This window comes from Gasterosteus aculeatus, chromosome 2 (assembly GCF_964276395.1).
Source record: "Gasterosteus aculeatus chromosome 2, fGasAcu3.hap1.1, whole genome shotgun sequence".
In the NCBI taxonomy this organism is placed as follows: Eukaryota; Metazoa; Chordata; class Actinopteri; order Perciformes; family Gasterosteidae; genus Gasterosteus; species Gasterosteus aculeatus.
In genome coordinates this window covers 25,088,427-25,106,128 of record NC_135689.1, presented here as the reverse complement: position 1 = coordinate 25,106,128, position 17,702 = coordinate 25,088,427, and the positions used below count along the sequence as shown (strand labels likewise).

General features: G+C 45.5%; 25 non-coding genes and 1 pseudogene across 25 annotated transcripts; 1 reads left to right on the top strand and 25 right to left on the bottom strand.

Moving 5' to 3' along the window:
* Window positions 1–231: 231 nt before the first annotated feature.
* Window positions 232–422, bottom strand: LOC144400246 (U2 spliceosomal RNA). The gene has a single exon (XR_013462184.1). It is a non-coding gene; the product is annotated as a U2 spliceosomal RNA (small nuclear RNA).
* A 602-nt stretch (window positions 423–1,024) lies between these two features.
* LOC144400550 (U5 spliceosomal RNA) lies at window positions 1,025–1,139 on the bottom strand. Its single transcript, XR_013462485.1, has one exon. It is a non-coding gene; the product is annotated as a U5 spliceosomal RNA (small nuclear RNA).
* Window positions 1,140–1,581: 442 nt separating this feature from the next.
* On the bottom strand, window positions 1,582–1,745 carry LOC144400019 (U1 spliceosomal RNA). The gene has a single exon (XR_013461957.1). It is a non-coding gene; the product is annotated as a U1 spliceosomal RNA (small nuclear RNA).
* Window positions 1,746–2,021: 276 nt separating this feature from the next.
* On the bottom strand, window positions 2,022–2,212 carry LOC144400245 (U2 spliceosomal RNA). Its single transcript, XR_013462183.1, has one exon. It is a non-coding gene; the product is annotated as a U2 spliceosomal RNA (small nuclear RNA).
* Window positions 2,213–2,917: 705 nt separating this feature from the next.
* Window positions 2,918–3,032, bottom strand: LOC144400549 (U5 spliceosomal RNA). The gene has a single exon (XR_013462484.1). It is a non-coding gene; the product is annotated as a U5 spliceosomal RNA (small nuclear RNA).
* A 442-nt stretch (window positions 3,033–3,474) lies between these two features.
* LOC144400018 (U1 spliceosomal RNA) lies at window positions 3,475–3,638 on the bottom strand. Its single transcript, XR_013461956.1, has one exon. It is a non-coding gene; the product is annotated as a U1 spliceosomal RNA (small nuclear RNA).
* Window positions 3,639–3,914: 276 nt separating this feature from the next.
* LOC144400243 (U2 spliceosomal RNA) lies at window positions 3,915–4,105 on the bottom strand. The gene has a single exon (XR_013462181.1). It is a non-coding gene; the product is annotated as a U2 spliceosomal RNA (small nuclear RNA).
* A 602-nt stretch (window positions 4,106–4,707) lies between these two features.
* Window positions 4,708–4,822, bottom strand: LOC144400737 (U5 spliceosomal RNA). The gene has a single exon (XR_013462672.1). It is a non-coding gene; the product is annotated as a U5 spliceosomal RNA (small nuclear RNA).
* A 442-nt stretch (window positions 4,823–5,264) lies between these two features.
* Window positions 5,265–5,428, bottom strand: LOC144400227 (U1 spliceosomal RNA). Its single transcript, XR_013462165.1, has one exon. It is a non-coding gene; the product is annotated as a U1 spliceosomal RNA (small nuclear RNA).
* Window positions 5,429–5,704: 276 nt separating this feature from the next.
* Window positions 5,705–5,895, bottom strand: LOC144400242 (U2 spliceosomal RNA). The gene has a single exon (XR_013462180.1). It is a non-coding gene; the product is annotated as a U2 spliceosomal RNA (small nuclear RNA).
* A 705-nt stretch (window positions 5,896–6,600) lies between these two features.
* On the bottom strand, window positions 6,601–6,715 carry LOC144400548 (U5 spliceosomal RNA). Its single transcript, XR_013462483.1, has one exon. It is a non-coding gene; the product is annotated as a U5 spliceosomal RNA (small nuclear RNA).
* A 442-nt stretch (window positions 6,716–7,157) lies between these two features.
* Window positions 7,158–7,321, bottom strand: LOC144400017 (U1 spliceosomal RNA). Its single transcript, XR_013461955.1, has one exon. It is a non-coding gene; the product is annotated as a U1 spliceosomal RNA (small nuclear RNA).
* A 276-nt stretch (window positions 7,322–7,597) lies between these two features.
* Window positions 7,598–7,788, bottom strand: LOC144400241 (U2 spliceosomal RNA). The gene has a single exon (XR_013462179.1). It is a non-coding gene; the product is annotated as a U2 spliceosomal RNA (small nuclear RNA).
* Window positions 7,789–8,493: 705 nt separating this feature from the next.
* On the bottom strand, window positions 8,494–8,608 carry LOC144400547 (U5 spliceosomal RNA). Its single transcript, XR_013462482.1, has one exon. It is a non-coding gene; the product is annotated as a U5 spliceosomal RNA (small nuclear RNA).
* A 442-nt stretch (window positions 8,609–9,050) lies between these two features.
* LOC144400016 (U1 spliceosomal RNA) lies at window positions 9,051–9,214 on the bottom strand. The gene has a single exon (XR_013461954.1). It is a non-coding gene; the product is annotated as a U1 spliceosomal RNA (small nuclear RNA).
* Window positions 9,215–9,490: 276 nt separating this feature from the next.
* Window positions 9,491–9,681, bottom strand: LOC144400240 (U2 spliceosomal RNA). The gene has a single exon (XR_013462178.1). It is a non-coding gene; the product is annotated as a U2 spliceosomal RNA (small nuclear RNA).
* Window positions 9,682–10,283: 602 nt separating this feature from the next.
* LOC144400735 (U5 spliceosomal RNA) lies at window positions 10,284–10,398 on the bottom strand. The gene has a single exon (XR_013462670.1). It is a non-coding gene; the product is annotated as a U5 spliceosomal RNA (small nuclear RNA).
* A 442-nt stretch (window positions 10,399–10,840) lies between these two features.
* LOC144400226 (U1 spliceosomal RNA) lies at window positions 10,841–11,004 on the bottom strand. Its single transcript, XR_013462164.1, has one exon. It is a non-coding gene; the product is annotated as a U1 spliceosomal RNA (small nuclear RNA).
* Window positions 11,005–11,280: 276 nt separating this feature from the next.
* On the bottom strand, window positions 11,281–11,471 carry LOC144400239 (U2 spliceosomal RNA). The gene has a single exon (XR_013462177.1). It is a non-coding gene; the product is annotated as a U2 spliceosomal RNA (small nuclear RNA).
* A 602-nt stretch (window positions 11,472–12,073) lies between these two features.
* On the bottom strand, window positions 12,074–12,188 carry LOC144400546 (U5 spliceosomal RNA). Its single transcript, XR_013462481.1, has one exon. It is a non-coding gene; the product is annotated as a U5 spliceosomal RNA (small nuclear RNA).
* Window positions 12,189–12,630: 442 nt separating this feature from the next.
* On the bottom strand, window positions 12,631–12,794 carry LOC144400015 (U1 spliceosomal RNA). The gene has a single exon (XR_013461953.1). It is a non-coding gene; the product is annotated as a U1 spliceosomal RNA (small nuclear RNA).
* Window positions 12,795–13,070: 276 nt separating this feature from the next.
* Window positions 13,071–13,261, bottom strand: LOC144400238 (U2 spliceosomal RNA). Its single transcript, XR_013462176.1, has one exon. It is a non-coding gene; the product is annotated as a U2 spliceosomal RNA (small nuclear RNA).
* Window positions 13,262–13,863: 602 nt separating this feature from the next.
* LOC144400545 (U5 spliceosomal RNA) lies at window positions 13,864–13,978 on the bottom strand. Its single transcript, XR_013462480.1, has one exon. It is a non-coding gene; the product is annotated as a U5 spliceosomal RNA (small nuclear RNA).
* Window positions 13,979–14,420: 442 nt separating this feature from the next.
* Window positions 14,421–14,584, bottom strand: LOC120813743 (U1 spliceosomal RNA). The gene has a single exon (XR_005711011.2). It is a non-coding gene; the product is annotated as a U1 spliceosomal RNA (small nuclear RNA).
* A 276-nt stretch (window positions 14,585–14,860) lies between these two features.
* Window positions 14,861–15,051, bottom strand: LOC144400448 (U2 spliceosomal RNA). The gene has a single exon (XR_013462385.1). It is a non-coding gene; the product is annotated as a U2 spliceosomal RNA (small nuclear RNA).
* A 1,624-nt stretch (window positions 15,052–16,675) lies between these two features.
* LOC144400450 (U2 spliceosomal RNA) lies at window positions 16,676–16,773 on the top strand (annotated as a pseudogene).
* Window positions 16,774–17,702: the final 929 nt, after the last annotated feature.

Here is a 17,702-nt window from a genome sequence, read left to right as displayed (position 1 = left end):
TTTGTGGTGACGGTTCGCAGATGGCACCGTCCTCACAGATCGGTGAAGTTAAAATCAGTGATTTGAGACTTGCAAAACAAAGGCACTATTGATGAGTAAGCATAAGTCACTTGCCAAAAGCCTCAGTCTTAAAAACTATGTGGAGGTGAGACTTGTTTTACTCAAAGCAGAAATCATTTCCAACACCACACCACTGATTCAGGTTACCATTTCTTTTATTTTCCACAATTTAAAGGGTGCACCGTTCCCGGAGGTGCTGCAATACCGGGTCGATGCTTGGAGTGAACGGAGCAAGCCCCTTTTTCATCTCCCAGAGCTAAAAATCGGCTTAATATGTAGTCCTCGTATAGAGGACATATCAGATATTAAACTGATAAGAACAGATACTACACTTGATCTTAGCCAAAAGGCCGAGAAGCGATAACACCAAACTGTTTGTTTGCAGACCCAACGTACCAGCACATATCTCAATTGTCGCGGTGCGGTTCTTTCAACTGGGCGTAGCAGTCGCTTGCTACTTAACAACCCACTCCCCACGCTGCCCCCGTCCTCAAAAAAGCTAAAATCATTGATTTGTTTACAAGCAAAAGTGTAAACTCCTGCTGAAATCTGGTTGATTTCACTGTTGTTTCAGACACTAGAGACTCCAGTGATGATTAATCACTGTAAAGTCCTGCTGAAAATCTTGTTGATTTCACAATGGATTCAGACAGAGATTTGAGACTTGCTGCAAGGCTCCACTAGTGACTCCAGTGATGATTCCTGCTGAAAATCTTGTTGATTTCACAATGAATTCAGACAGTGATTTGCTGATTTGAGACGTGCTCCACCGGAGACTCCAGTAAAGTGACCATTAATCCCTGTAAAATCCTGCTGAAATCTGGTTGATTTCACTTTGGATTCAGACAGTGATTTGAGACTTGCTGCACTAGTGACTCCAGTGATAAGTAAACACAACTTTGTTTGTGCTCCATTGTCAGGAGCCTCTGTCCAACTACTTTTCTTTTCACACAAGTACATGAGGCTCAGCCAATTGGCAGAGCCTGCCAAAAATATGGTCAACTCATTGTTGTTCCTCTCCACGGAAGTCTTTAGTAAAAGGCGAAAGACTTATGCGTATTGAAGAGAAACCAAAGTCAGTTGCGGAATCAGGTGGCAGGCAGCCTTATATCCCAGTCGCAACAGTGATCCCTCTTGTGGTTGGGACTGGTTGAGCTGCGGTTGTCCAATGCCAAACCCATTCCCCAGCACCAGCCATCAAAAACTCATTGATTTGTTTACAAGCAAAAGTGTAAAGTCCTGCTGAAATGTGCTTGATTTCACTTTGGATTCAGACAGTGATTTGCTGATTTGAGACGTGCTCCACTGGAGACTCCAGCGCAGTGATGATTAATGCTGAAATCTGGTTGATTTCACTTTGGATTCAGACAGTGATTTGCTGATTGTAGACTCCCTCCACCGGAGACTCCAGTGCAGTGGTGATTAATCCGTGTAAAATCCTGCTGAAATGTGGTTGATTTCACTAGGGATTCAGACAGTGATGATTAAACGGGACACCTGGTTTTTCTTTGACTTCAATATCAGGGGAGAGCGCGAACGCAGTCCCCCACTACCACAAATTATGCAGTCGAGATTCCCACATTTGGGGAATTCGCAGTGGTCAGCACAGTCGCAGTGCAATGACTGAGCCTCGCCCTGGGTGAACCACCTTCTTGATCATGGTATCTCCCCTGCCAGGTAAGTATGAGTTGGTGGTGACAGAGGCAGGGACGGTATTCCCAGTCACAGCATTTGTGGTGACGGTTCGCAGATGGCACCGTCCTCACAGATCGGTGAAGTTAAAATCAGTGATTTGAGACTTGCAAAACAAAGGCACTATTGATGAGTAAGCATAAGTCACTTGCCAAAAGCCTCAGTCTTAAAAACTATGTGGAGGTGAGACTTGTTTTACTCAAAGCAGAAATCATTTCCAACACCACACCACTGATTCAGGTTACCATTTCTTTTATTTTCCACAATTTAAAGGGTGCACCGTTCCCGGAGGTGCTGCAATACCGGGTCGATGCTTGGAGTGAACGGAGCAAGCCCCTTTTTCATCTCCCAGAGCTAAAAATCGGCTTAATATGTAGTCCTCGTATAGAGGACATATCAGATATTAAACTGATAAGAACAGATACTACACTTGATCTTAGCCAAAAGGCCGAGAAGCGATAACACCAAACTGTTTGTTTGCAGACCCAACGTACCAGCACATATCTCAATTGTCGCGGTGCGGTTCTTTCAACTGGGCGTAGCAGTCGCTTGCTACTTAACAACCCACTCCCCACGCTGCCCCCGTCCTCAAAAAAGCTAAAATCATTGATTTGTTTACAAGCAAAAGTGTAAACTCCTGCTGAAATCTGGTTGATTTCACTGTTGTTTCAGACACTAGAGACTCCAGTGATGATTAATCACTGTAAAGTCCTGCTGAAAATCTTGTTGATTTCACAATGGATTCAGACAGGGATTTGAGACTTGCTGCAAGGCTCCACTAGTGACTCCAGTGATGATTAATCACTGTAAAGTCCTGCTGAAAATCTTGTTGATTTCACAATGGATTCAGACAGAGATTTGAGACTTGCTGCAAGGCTCCACTAGTGACTCCAGTGATGATTCCTGCTGAAAATCTTGTTGATTTCACAATGAATTCAGACAGTGATTTGCTGATTTGAGACGTGCTCCACCGGAGACTCCAGTAAAGTGACCATTAATCCCTGTAAAATCCTGCTGAAATCTGGTTGATTTCACTTTGGATTCAGACAGTGATTTGAGACTTGCTGCACTAGTGACTCCAGTGATAAGTAAACACAACTTTGTTTGTGCTCCATTGTCAGGAGCCTCTGTCCAACTACTTTTCTTTTCACACAAGTACATGAGGCTCAGCCAATTGGCAGAGCCTGCCAAAAATATGGTCAACTCATTGTTGTTCCTCTCCACGGAAGTCTTTAGTAAAAGGCGAAAGACTTATGCGTATTGAAGAGAAACCAAAGTCAGTTGCGGAATCAGGTGACAGGCAGCCTTATATCCCAGTCGCAACAGTGATCCCTCTTGTGGTTGGGACTGGTTGAGCTGCGGTTGTCCAATGCCAAACCCATTCCCCAGCACCAGCCATCAACAACTCATTGATTTGTTTACATGCAAAAGTGTAAAGTCCTGCTGAAATGTGCTTGATTTCACTTTGGATTCAGACAGTGATTTGCTGATTTGAGACGTGCTCCACTGGAGACTCCAGCGCAGTGATGATTAATGCTGAAATCTGGTTGATTTCACTTTGGATTCAGACAGTGATTTGCTGATTGTAGACTCCCTCCACTGGAGACTCCAGTGCAGTGGTGATTAATCCGTGTAAAATCCTGCTGAAATGTGGTTGATTTCACTAGGGATTCAGACAGTGATGAATAAACGGGACACCTGGTTTTTCTTTGACTTCAATATCAGGGGAGAGCGCGAACGCAGTCCCCCACTACCACAAATTATGCAGTCGAGATTCCCACATTTGGGGAATTCGCAGTGGTCAGCACAGTCGCAGTGCAATGACTGAGCCTCGCCCTGGGTGAACCACCTTCTTGATCATGGTATCTCCCCTGCCAGGTAAGTATGAGTTGGTGGTGACAGAGGCAGGGACGGTATTCCCAGTCACAGCATTTGTGGTGACGGTTCGCAGATGGCACCGTCCTCACAGATCGGTGAAGTTAAAATCAGTGATTTGAGACTTGCAAAACAAAGGCACTATTGATGAGTAAGCATAAGTCACTTGCCAAAAGCCTCAGTCTTAAAAACTATGTGGAGGTGAGACTTGTTTTACTCAAAGCAGAAATCATTTCCAACACCACACCACTGATTCAGGTTACCATTTCTTTTATTTTCCACAATTTAAAGGGTGCACCGTTCCCGGAGGTGCTGCAATACCGGGTCGATGCTTGGAGTGAACGGAGCAAGCCCCTTTTTCATCTCCCAGAGCTAAAAATCGGCTTAATATGTAGTCCTCGTATAGAGGACATATCAGATATTAAACTGATAAGAACAGATACTACACTTGATCTTAGCCAAAAGGCCGAGAAGCGATAACACCAAACTGTTTGTTTGCAGACCCAACGTACCAGCACATATCTCAATTGTCGCGGTGCGGTTCTTTCAACTGGGCGTAGCAGTCGCTTGCTACTTAACAACCCACTCCCCACGCTGCCCCCGTCCTCAAAAAAGCTAAAATCATTGATTTGTTTACAAGCAAAAGTGTAAACTCCTGCTGAAATCTGGTTGATTTCACTGTTGTTTCAGACACTAGAGACTCCAGTGATGATTAATCACTGTAAAGTCCTGCTGAAAATCTTGTTGATTTCACAATGGATTCAGACAGAGATTTGAGACTTGCTGCAAGGCTCCACTAGTGACTCCAGTGATGATTCCTGCTGAAAATCTTGTTGATTTCACAATGAATTCAGACAGTGATTTGCTGATTTGAGACGTGCTCCACCGGAGACTCCAGTAAAGTGACCATTAATCCCTGTAAAATCCTGCTGAAATCTGGTTGATTTCACTTTGGATTCAGACAGTGATTTGAGACTTGCTGCACTAGTGACTCCAGTGATAAGTAAACACAACTTTGTTTGTGCTCCATTGTCAGGAGCCTCTGTCCAACTACTTTTCTTTTCACACAAGTACATGAGGCTCAGCCAATTGGCAGAGCCTGCCAAAAATATGGTCAACTCATTGTTGTTCCTCTCCATGGAAGTCTTTAGTAAAAGGCGAAAGACTTATGCGTATTGAAGAGAAACCAAAGTCAGTTGCGGAATCAGGTGACAGGCAGCCTTATATCCCAGTCGCAACAGTTATCCCTCTTGTGGTTGGGACTGGTTGAGCTGCGGTTGTCCAATGCCAAACCCATTCCCCAGCACCAGCCATCAAAAACTCATTGATTTGTTTACAAGCAAAAGTGTAAAGTCCTGCTGAAATGTGCTTGATTTCACTTTGGATTCAGACAGTGATTTGCTGATTTGAGACGTGCTCCACTGGAGACTCCAGCGCAGTGATGATTAATGCTGAAATCTGGTTGATTTCACTTTGGATTCAGACAGTGATTTGCTGATTGTAGACTCCCTCCACTGGAGACTCCAGTGCAGTGGTGATTAATCCGTGTAAAATCCTGCTGAAATGTGGTTGATTTCACTAGGGATTCAGACAGTGATGATTAAACGGGACACCTGGTTTTTCTTTGACTTCAATATCAGGGGAGAGCGCGAACGCAGTCCCCCACTACCACAAATTATGCAGTTGAGATTCCCACATTTGGGGAATTCGCAGTGGTCAGCACAGTCGCAGTGCAATGACTGAGCCTCGCCCTGGGTGAACCACCTTCTTGATCATGGTATCTCCCCTGCCAGGTAAGTATGAGTTGGTGGTGACAGAGGCAGGGACGGTATTCCCAGTCACAGCATTTGTGGTGACGGTTCGCAGATGGCACCGTCCTCACAGATCGGTGAAGTTAAAATCAGTGATTTGAGACTTGCAAAACAAAGGCACTATTGATGAGTAAGCATAAGTCACTTGCCAAAAGCCTCAGTCTTAAAAACTATGTGGAGGTGAGACTTGTTTTACTCAAAGCAGAAATCATTTCCAACACCACACCACTGATTCAGGTTACCATTTCTTTTATTTTCCACAATTTAAAGGGTGCACCGTTCCCGGAGGTGCTGCAATACCGGGTCGATGCTTGGAGTGAACGGAGCAAGCCCCTTTTTCATCTCCCAGAGCTAAAAATCGGCTTAATATGTAGTCCTCGTATAGAGGACATATCAGATATTAAACTGATAAGAACAGATACTACACTTGATCTTAGCCAAAAGGCCGAGAAGCGATAACACCAAACTGTTTGTTTGCAGACCCAACGTACCAGCACATATCTCAATTGTCGCGGTGCGGTTCTTTCAACTGGGCGTAGCAGTCGCTTGCTACTTAACAACCCACTCCCCACGCTGCCCCCGTCCTCAAAAAAGCTAAAATCATTGATTTGTTTACAAGCAAAAGTGTAAACTCCTGCTGAAATCTGGTTGATTTCACTGTTGTTTCAGACACTAGAGACTCCAGTGATGATTAATCACTGTAAAGTCCTGCTGAAAATCTTGTTGATTTCACAATGGATTCAGACAGGGATTTGAGACTTGCTGCAAGGCTCCACTAGTGACTCCAGTGATGATTAATCACTGTAAAGTCCTGCTGAAAATCTTGTTGATTTCACAATGGATTCAGACAGAGATTTGAGACTTGCTGCAAGGCTCCACTAGTGACTCCAGTGATGATTCCTGCTGAAAATCTTGTTGATTTCACAATGAATTCAGACAGTGATTTGCTGATTTGAGACGTGCTCCACCGGAGACTCCAGTAAAGTGACCATTAATCCCTGTAAAATCCTGCTGAAATCTGGTTGATTTCACTTTGGATTCAGACAGTGATTTGAGACTTGCTGCACTAGTGACTCCAGTGATAAGTAAACACAACTTTGTTTGTGCTCCATTGTCAGGAGCCTCTGTCCAACTACTTTTCTTTTCACACAAGTACATGAGGCTCAGCCAATTGGCAGAGCCTGCCAAAAATATGGTCAACTCATTGTTGTTCCTCTCCACGGAAGTCTTTAGTAAAAGGCGAAAGACTTATGCGTATTGAAGAGAAACCAAAGTCAGTTGCGGAATCAGGTGACAGGCAGCCTTATATCCCAGTCGCAACAGTGATCCCTCTTGTGGTTGGGACTGGTTGAGCTGCGGTTGTCCAATGCCAAACCCATTCCCCAGCACCAGCCATCAACAACTCATTGATTTGTTTACATGCAAAAGTGTAAAGTCCTGCTGAAATGTGCTTGATTTCACTTTGGATTCAGACAGTGATTTGCTGATTTGAGACGTGCTCCACTGGAGACTCCAGCGCAGTGATGATTAATGCTGAAATCTGGTTGATTTCACTTTGGATTCAGACAGTGATTTGCTGATTGTAGACTCCCTCCACTGGAGACTCCAGTGCAGTGGTGATTAATCCGTGTAAAATCCTGCTGAAATGTGGTTGATTTCACTAGGGATTCAGACAGTGATGAATAAACGGGACACCTGGTTTTTCTTTGACTTCAATATCAGGGGAGAGCGCGAACGCAGTCCCCCACTACCACAAATTATGCAGTCGAGATTCCCACATTTGGGGAATTCGCAGTGGTCAGCACAGTCGCAGTGCAATGACTGAGCCTCGCCCTGGGTGAACCACCTTCTTGATCATGGTATCTCCCCTGCCAGGTAAGTATGAGTTGGTGGTGACAGAGGCAGGGACGGTATTCCCAGTCACAGCATTTGTGGTGACGGTTCGCAGATGGCACCGTCCTCACAGATCGGTGAAGTTAAAATCAGTGATTTGAGACTTGCAAAACAAAGGCACTATTGATGAGTAAGCATAAGTCACTTGCCAAAAGCCTCAGTCTTAAAAACTATGTGGAGGTGAGACTTGTTTTACTCAAAGCAGAAATCATTTCCAACACCACACCACTGATTCAGGTTACCATTTCTTTTATTTTCCACAATTTAAAGGGTGCACCGTTCCCGGAGGTGCTGCAATACCGGGTCGATGCTTGGAGTGAACGGAGCAAGCCCCTTTTTCATCTCCCAGAGCTAAAAATCGGCTTAATATGTAGTCCTCGTATAGAGGACATATCAGATATTAAACTGATAAGAACAGATACTACACTTGATCTTAGCCAAAAGGCCGAGAAGCGATAACACCAAACTGTTTGTTTGCAGACCCAACGTACCAGCACATATCTCAATTGTCGCGGTGCGGTTCTTTCAACTGGGCGTAGCAGTCGCTTGCTACTTAACAACCCACTCCCCACGCTGCCCCCGTCCTCAAAAAAGCTAAAATCATTGATTTGTTTACAAGCAAAAGTGTAAACTCCTGCTGAAATCTGGTTGATTTCACTGTTGTTTCAGACACTAGAGACTCCAGTGATGATTAATCACTGTAAAGTCCTGCTGAAAATCTTGTTGATTTCACAATGGATTCAGACAGGGATTTGAGACTTGCTGCAAGGCTCCACTAGTGACTCCAGTGATGATTAATCACTGTAAAGTCCTGCTGAAAATCTTGTTGATTTCACAATGGATTCAGACAGAGATTTGAGACTTGCTGCAAGGCTCCACTAGTGACTCCAGTGATGATTCCTGCTGAAAATCTTGTTGATTTCACAATGAATTCAGACAGTGATTTGCTGATTTGAGACGTGCTCCACCGGAGACTCCAGTAAAGTGACCATTAATCCCTGTAAAATCCTGCTGAAATCTGGTTGATTTCACTTTGGATTCAGACAGTGATTTGAGACTTGCTGCACTAGTGACTCCAGTGATAAGTAAACACAACTTTGTTTGTGCTCCATTGTCAGGAGCCTCTGTCCAACTACTTTTCTTTTCACACAAGTACATGAGGCTCAGCCAATTGGCAGAGCCTGCCAAAAATATGGTCAACTCATTGTTGTTCCTCTCCACGGAAGTCTTTAGTAAAAGGCGAAAGACTTATGCGTATTGAAGAGAAACCAAAGTCAGTTGCGGAATCAGGTGACAGGCAGCCTTATATCCCAGTCGCAACAGTGATCCCTCTTGTGGTTGGGACTGGTTGAGCTGCGGTTGTCCAATGCCAAACCCATTCCCCAGCACCAGCCATCAACAACTCATTGATTTGTTTACATGCAAAAGTGTAAAGTCCTGCTGAAATGTGCTTGATTTCACTTTGGATTCAGACAGTGATTTGCTGATTTGAGACGTGCTCCACTGGAGACTCCAGCGCAGTGATGATTAATGCTGAAATCTGGTTGATTTCACTTTGGATTCAGACAGTGATTTGCTGATTGTAGACTCCCTCCACTGGAGACTCCAGTGCAGTGGTGATTAATCCGTGTAAAATCCTGCTGAAATGTGGTTGATTTCACTAGGGATTCAGACAGTGATGAATAAACGGGACACCTGGTTTTTCTTTGACTTCAATATCAGGGGAGAGCGCGAACGCAGTCCCCCACTACCACAAATTATGCAGTCGAGATTCCCACATTTGGGGAATTCGCAGTGGTCAGCACAGTCGCAGTGCAATGACTGAGCCTCGCCCTGGGTGAACCACCTTCTTGATCATGGTATCTCCCCTGCCAGGTAAGTATGAGTTGGTGGTGACAGAGGCAGGGACGGTATTCCCAGTCACAGCATTTGTGGTGACGGTTCGCAGATGGCACCGTCCTCACAGATCGGTGAAGTTAAAATCAGTGATTTGAGACTTGCAAAACAAAGGCACTATTGATGAGTAAGCATAAGTCACTTGCCAAAAGCCTCAGTCTTAAAAACTATGTGGAGGTGAGACTTGTTTTACTCAAAGCAGAAATCATTTCCAACACCACACCACTGATTCAGGTTACCATTTCTTTTATTTTCCACAATTTAAAGGGTGCACCGTTCCCGGAGGTGCTGCAATACCGGGTCGATGCTTGGAGTGAACGGAGCAAGCCCCTTTTTCATCTCCCAGAGCTAAAAATCGGCTTAATATGTAGTCCTCGTATAGAGGACATATCAGATATTAAACTGATAAGAACAGATACTACACTTGATCTTAGCCAAAAGGCCGAGAAGCGATAACACCAAACTGTTTGTTTGCAGACCCAACGTACCAGCACATATCTCAATTGTCGCGGTGCGGTTCTTTCAACTGGGCGTAGCAGTCGCTTGCTACTTAACAACCCACTCCCCACGCTGCCCCCGTCCTCAAAAAAGCTAAAATCATTGATTTGTTTACAAGCAAAAGTGTAAACTCCTGCTGAAATCTGGTTGATTTCACTGTTGTTTCAGACACTAGAGACTCCAGTGATGATTAATCACTGTAAAGTCCTGCTGAAAATCTTGTTGATTTCACAATGGATTCAGACAGAGATTTGAGACTTGCTGCAAGGCTCCACTAGTGACTCCAGTGATGATTCCTGCTGAAAATCTTGTTGATTTCACAATGAATTCAGACAGTGATTTGCTGATTTGAGACGTGCTCCACCGGAGACTCCAGTAAAGTGACCATTAATCCCTGTAAAATCCTGCTGAAATCTGGTTGATTTCACTTTGGATTCAGACAGTGATTTGAGACTTGCTGCACTAGTGACTCCAGTGATAAGTAAACACAACTTTGTTTGTGCTCCATTGTCAGGAGCCTCTGTCCAACTACTTTTCTTTTCACACAAGTACATGAGGCTCAGCCAATTGGCAGAGCCTGCCAAAAATATGGTCAACTCATTGTTGTTCCTCTCCATGGAAGTCTTTAGTAAAAGGCGAAAGACTTATGCGTATTGAAGAGAAACCAAAGTCAGTTGCGGAATCAGGTGACAGGCAGCCTTATATCCCAGTCGCAACAGTGATCCCTCTTGTGGTTGGGACTGGTTGAGCTGCGGTTGTCCAATGCCAAACCCATTCCCCAGCACCAGCCATCAAAAACTCATTGATTTGTTTACAAGCAAAAGTGTAAAGTCCTGCTGAAATGTGCTTGATTTCACTTTGGATTCAGACAGTGATTTGCTGATTTGAGACGTGCTCCACTGGAGACTCCAGCGCAGTGATGATTAATGCTGAAATCTGGTTGATTTCACTTTGGATTCAGACAGTGATTTGCTGATTGTAGACTCCCTCCACCGGAGACTCCAGTGCAGTGGTGATTAATCCGTGTAAAATCCTGCTGAAATGTGGTTGATTTCACTAGGGATTCAGACAGTGATGATTAAACGGGACACCTGGTTTTTCTTTGACTTCAATATCAGGGGAGAGCGCGAACGCAGTCCCCCACTACCACAAATTATGCAGTCGAGATTCCCACATTTGGGGAATTCGCAGTGGTCAGCACAGTCGCAGTGCAATGACTGAGCCTCGCCCTGGGTGAACCACCTTCTTGATCATGGTATTTCCCCTGCCAGGTAAGTATGAGTTGGTGGTGACAGAGGCAGGGACGGTATTCCCAGTCACAGCATTTGTGGTGACGGTTCGCAGATGGCACCGTCCTCACAGATCGGTGAAGTTAAAATCAGTGATTTGAGACTTGCAAAACAAAGGCACTATTGATGAGTAAGCATAAGTCACTTGCCAAAAGCCTCAGTCTTAAAAACTATGTGGAGGTGAGACTTGTTTTACTCAAAGCAGAAATCATTTCCAACACCACACCACTGATTCAGGTTACCATTTCTTTTATTTTCCACAATTTAAAGGGTGCACCGTTCCCGGAGGTGCTGCAATACCGGGTCGATGCTTGGAGTGAACGGAGCAAGCCCCTTTTTCATCTCCCAGAGCTAAAAATCGGCTTAATATGTAGTCCTCGTATAGAGGACATATCAGATATTAAACTGATAAGAACAGATACTACACTTGATCTTAGCCAAAAGGCCGAGAAGCGATAACACCAAACTGTTTGTTTGCAGACCCAACGTACCAGCACATATCTCAATTGTCGCGGTGCGGTTCTTTCAACTGGGCGTAGCAGTCGCTTGCTACTTAACAACCCACTCCCCACGCTGCCCCCGTCCTCAAAAAAGCTAAAATCATTGATTTGTTTACAAGCAAAAGTGTAAACTCCTGCTGAAATCTGGTTGATTTCACTGTTGTTTCAGACACTAGAGACTCCAGTGATGATTAATCACTGTAAAGTCCTGCTGAAAATCTTGTTGATTTCACAATGGATTCAGACAGAGATTTGAGACTTGCTGCAAGGCTCCACTAGTGACTCCAGTGATGATTCCTGCTGAAAATCTTGTTGATTTCACAATGAATTCAGACAGTGATTTGCTGATTTGAGACGTGCTCCACCGGAGACTCCAGTAAAGTGACCATTAATCCCTGTAAAATCCTGCTGAAATCTGGTTGATTTCACTTTGGATTCAGACAGTGATTTGAGACTTGCTGCACAAGTGACTCCAGTGATAAGTAAACACAACTTTGTTTGTGCTGCATTGTCAGGAGCCTCTGTCCAACTACTTTTCTTTTCACACAAGTACATGAGGCTCAGCCAATTGGCAGAGCCTGCCAAAAATATGGTCAACTCATTGTTGTTCCTCTCCACGGAAGTCTTTAGTAAAAGGCGAAAGACTTATGCGTATTGAAGAGAAACCAAAGTCAGTTGCGGAATCAGGTGGCAGGCAGCCTTATATCCCAGTCGCAACAGTGATCCCTCTTGTGGTTGGGACTGGTTGAGCTGCGGTTGTCCAATGCCAAACCCATTCCCCAGCACCAGCCATCAAAAACTCATTGATTTGTTTACAAGCAAAAGTGTAAAGTCCTGCTGAAATGTGCTTGATTTCACTTTGGATTCAGACAGTGATTTGCTGATTTGAGACGTGCTCCACTGGAGACTCCAGCGCAGTGATGATTAATGCTGAAATCTGGTTGATTTCACTTTGGATTCAGACAGTGATTTGCTGATTGTAGACTCCCTCCACCGGAGACTCCAGTGCAGTGGTGATTAATCCGTGTAAAATCCTGCTGAAATGTGGTTGATTTCACTAGGGATTCAGACAGTGATGATTAAACGGGACACCTGGTTTTTCTTTGACTTCAATATCAGGGGAGAGCGCGAACGCAGTCCCCCACTACCACAAATTATGCAGTCGAGATTCCCACATTTGGGGAATTCGCAGTGGTCAGCACAGTCGCAGTGCAATGACTGAGCCTCGCCCTGGGTGAACCACCTTCTTGATCATGGTATCTCCCCTGCCAGGTAAGTATGAGTTGGTGGTGACAGAGGCAGGGATGGTATTCCCAGTCACAGCATTTGTGGTGACGGTTCGCAGATGGCACCGTCCTCACAGATCGGTGAAGTTAAAATCAGTGATTTGAGACTTGCAAAACAAAGGCACTATTGATGAGTAAGCATAAGTCACTTGCCAAAAGCCTCAGTCTTAAAAACTATGTGGAGGTGAGACTTGTTTTACTCAAAGCAGAAATCATTTCCAACACCACACCACTGATTCAGGTTACCATTTCTTTTATTTTCCACAATTTAAAGGGTGCACCGTTCCCGGAGGTGCTGCAATACCGGGTCGATGCTTGGAGTGAACGGAGCAAGCCCCTTTTTCATCTCCCAGAGCTAAAAATCGGCTTAATATGTAGTCCTCGTATAGAGGACATATCAGATATTAAACTGATAAGAACAGATACTACACTTGATCTTAGCCAAAAGGCCGAGAAGCGATAACACCAAACTGTTTGTTTGCAGACCCAACGTACCAGCACATATCTCAATTGTCGCGGTGCGGTTCTTTCAACTGGGCGTAGCAGTCGCTTGCTACTTAACAACCCACTCCCCACGCTGCCCCCGTCCTCAAAAAAGCTAAAATCATTGATTTGTTTACAAGCAAAAGTGTAAACTCCTGCTGAAATCTGGTTGATTTCACTGTTGTTTCAGACACTAGAGACTCCAGTGATGATTAATCACTGTAAAGTCCTGCTGAAAATCTTGTTGATTTCACAATGGATTCAGACAGAGATTTGAGACTTGCTGCAAGGCTCCACTAGTGACTCCAGTGATGATTCCTGCTGAAAATCTTGTTGATTTCACAATGAATTCAGACAGTGATTTGCTGATTTGAGACGTGCTCCACCGGAGACTCCAGTAAAGTGACCATTAATCCCTGTAAAATCCTGCTGAAATCTGGTTGATTTCACTTTGGATTCAGACAGTGATTTGAGACTTGCTGCACTAGTGACTCCAGTGATAAGTAAACACAACTTTGTTTGTGCTCCATTGTCAGGAGCCTCTGTCCAACTACTTTTCTTTTCACACAAGTACATGAGGCTCAGCCAATTGGCAGAGCCTGCCAAAAATATGGTCAACTCATTGTTGTTCCTCTCCACGGAAGTCTTTAGTAAAAGGCGAAAGACTTATGCGTATTGAAGAGAAACCAAAGTCAGTTGCGGAATCAGGTGGCAGGCAGCCTTATATCCCAGTCGCAACAGTGATCCCTCTTGTGGTTGGGACTGGTTGAGCTGCGGTTGTCCAATGCCAAACCCATTCCCCAGCACCAGCCATCAAAAACTCATTGATTTGTTTACAAGCAAAAGTGTAAAGTCCTGCTGAAATGTGCTTGATTTCACTTTGGATTCAGACAGTGATTTGCTGATTTGAGACGTGCTCCACTGGAGACTCCAGCGCAGTGATGATTAATGCTGAAATCTGGTTGATTTCACTTTGGATTCAGACAGTGATTTGCTGATTGTAGACTCCCTCCACCGGAGACTCCAGTGCAGTGGTGATTAATCCGTGTAAAATCCTGCTGAAATGTGGTTGATTTCACTAGGGATTCAGACAGTGATGATTAAACGGGACACCTGGTTTTTCTTTGACTTCAATATCAGGGGAGAGCGCGAACGCAGTCCCCCACTACCACAAATTATGCAGTCGAGATTCCCACATTTGGGGAATTCGCAGTGGTCAGCACAGTCGCAGTGCAATGACTGAGCCTCGCCCTGGGTGAACCACCTTCTTGATCATGGTATCTCCCCTGCCAGGTAAGTATGAGTTGGTGGTGACAGAGGCAGGGACGGTATTCCCAGTCACAGCATTTGTGGTGACGGTTCGCAGATGGCACCGTCCTCACAGATCGGTGAAGTTAAAATCAGTGATTTGAGACTTGCAAAACAAAGGCACTATTGATGAGTAAGCATAAGTCACTTGCCAAAAGCCTCAGTCTTAAAAACTATGTGGAGGTGAGACTTGTTTTACTCAAAGCAGAAATCATTTCCAACACCACACCACTGATTCAGGTTACCATTTCTTTTATTTTCCACAATTTAAAGGGTGCACCGTTCCCGGAGGTGCTGCAATACCGGGTCGATGCTTGGAGTGAACGGAGCAAGCCCCTTTTTCATCTCCCAGAGCTAAAAATCGGCTTAATATGTAGTCCTCGTATAGAGGACATATCAGATATTAAACTGATAAGAACAGATTTTTTTTTCTTTTTTTTTTTATTTGTGAAAAAGATCTTTGCACAATACAAACTCATATCTGTGGTTATTTCTCTTCACAATACATCAACAAACCAAACACAAATGCATACAAACTCATATCTGTAGTTCGGTCTTCTACCAATACATAAACAAACCAAAAACCAAAACCAAATGACAACTTTCAGGGATGAGGTCAGTCTACCTAGTCCCAAGGAACCCCCCTTAACCCAAGTCCTCCCTTCCACCTCTCCAAGGCGGCATGCTTCCCCCACTTCCTGATGTCCATCTTTATTCTCCCCTTCAACTCCAGCTCGATCCTCTTCACCACCCCCTCCACGCTAACTTCCTTGTTGTTCACCAGGTCTTGCCTCGCCCGCCACAGGCCCCTCTTGACAAGGCTTACAATTAGCCATGTGAGGACCATTGTCCTTCCCAAGCTCACCCCTCTTTTCACCACACTCCAAGTTAAATGGAACCCCGGGACCAGCTGTACTAGCCACTTATTTGCTCTTTTCCACCCCTCGCTTGCAAAAGTACAGTCCCACATTACATGTCTAATGGTCTCATCGTGTAGACATCCAATCCTCGGGCACACGGGGGCTCTGGTCAAACCATGCCGATAAAGCAGCTCTCGTACCGGCAGGCACCCGTGGAGACATAACCAGTTGAGGTCCTTGAGCCCATTGTCAAGGCCCCGCGGTTGGATCCCCCACCAAAACTCTGCTGGTGTCCCGACCACTGCAGGTGCTACCACTCCCTTCCTGGCGACTTGGTAAAGTGCCCTGTGGATCAATAACACGCCTGTTCCCGAGGCCTCAGGGTGTGCCCGCAGCCACCTTGCTGCCACTGGTACCATGTGCTGCTCATGTTTTGGCTATCCTTTCCTTTGAGGAAGTGGGTTAAATGGGAGAACCGGCGGCCAAAAGGGGAGGTTATGCCACCACACTACAGGCAGATGATGGGCTGGGCTAAAAGGCACAAGGAATGCGGGGGAGGTGACCTAGGCCTGGATCATTGGGAACTGTACAAGGCAATAGTTGCAAAACAGGGACCTGTGAGAGTTTGCGGGGTGGGCAGGGAGGAGTGGCTGTTTGCGCAGCACAAGGAACTGCCAAACAGACTAAAGGACATCAACTGGCTATGTCTACATAAGAGGATGCCTGTGAGGGACACTTTATATAGGCATGGCCTGTCAAGGCTGCGCTCCTGCCCACGATTAGGTTGTGGCAGAGACGAGGACTTATCTCATGTATTTTGGGGATGTGGGTTTGCAAGAACAATGTGGGGAGAGCTGGGTTTTTTTTTTCCTAAACTGGGGGGACTGGGAGCACGTCTCAAATCAGCAAATCACTGTCTGAATTCATTGTGAAATCAACAAGATTTTCAGAAGGACTGTGCAGTGATTAATCATCACTGGAGTCTCTAGTGGAGCCTTGCAGCAAGTCTCAAATCACTGTCTGAAACAACAGTGAAATCAACCAGATTTCAGCAGGAGTTTACTCCTTTGCTTGTAAACGAATCAATGATTTTCGCGGACGGGGGCAGCGTGGGGAGGGGGTTGTTGAGTAGCAAGCGACTGCTACGCCCAGTTGAAAGAACCGCACCCCGACAATTGAGCAATGTGCTGGTACGTTAGGTCTGCAAATAAACAGTTAGGTGTTATCGCTTCTCGGCCTTTTGGCTAAGATCAAGTGTAGTAGCTGTTTTTGGCCACAAAAGCCAAGCGTTCGAGAACGGAACAATGGCTATGACACCCCACGAACAGCCGATCCTAAGGGTCGGGCTGAGATATACTTTAAGGTTTCGAGCTACGAAAGAAGACGACCAAGTCCTGTCGAGAGTTTTTTTTGGAAAACAAGTAATCATGGGACAGCTGCATTTGATGGTGCAGGATGTTCTGTGTATCCAGTGGAACCAGCAGGAAAAAGCCTTTGACGTTACCCTTGGGGGCGAGGACATCTACAGAAGGGTGTCTGAAATCTGCAGAAAGGATGCCAAGGTGAGCCCTCTTGCCTACTGTGAGGTCCTGAACCTCGACAGACCGAACTTCAGAACAGTGTCAGTCCATATGTACAACCCTTTTGTGACTGATGAAGCCTTAGTTTCATTCCTGGGCCGCTACGGGGAAGTAGCAACTGCAGCCCGGCATGTAAAGGATCCCCTCGGTTTTTGGAACACACACCACAAACATGTAGGGGCGTCTGTAACAGGTATTGGAAGACACTCGCCCTTTTCACAATATATCTCATACCCCTCACATTTATGGTCACCACTGAAAACAAGGCCATTCAATACCTCACAAATGTCCCCCCCCCCCTTACCCTCAGTCCCCTGGTTGTTCGCTGTCAGCAAGACAACATCTTCCAGTTGGTCGTTGTTGGAAACATATTCCTGCTGTACCGGGCTTTGTGAAATGTCCTGGGGCGGCTCCCTCCGCGGAGTCCCCCCGGTTTTCTTAAATCCTGCACCACCTGGTGAGATCTCCACAGAAGCCTGTTGGCTCCTACCCTCCGACTCGGATCCTGGGGGTTCCCGGTTCTCCCCCATCGCACGGCCGTCCGCCAGCTTCTTCTTCCTCCTTCTTGACCTGTTCACCTGTGGTCCAGCCTCAGTTGCTTCTGCCGAAGACTCAGCCTGCTCACCCCTGGATGAACTGCTCCTCTTCCTGACCCCCAGGATTGTCTCTTT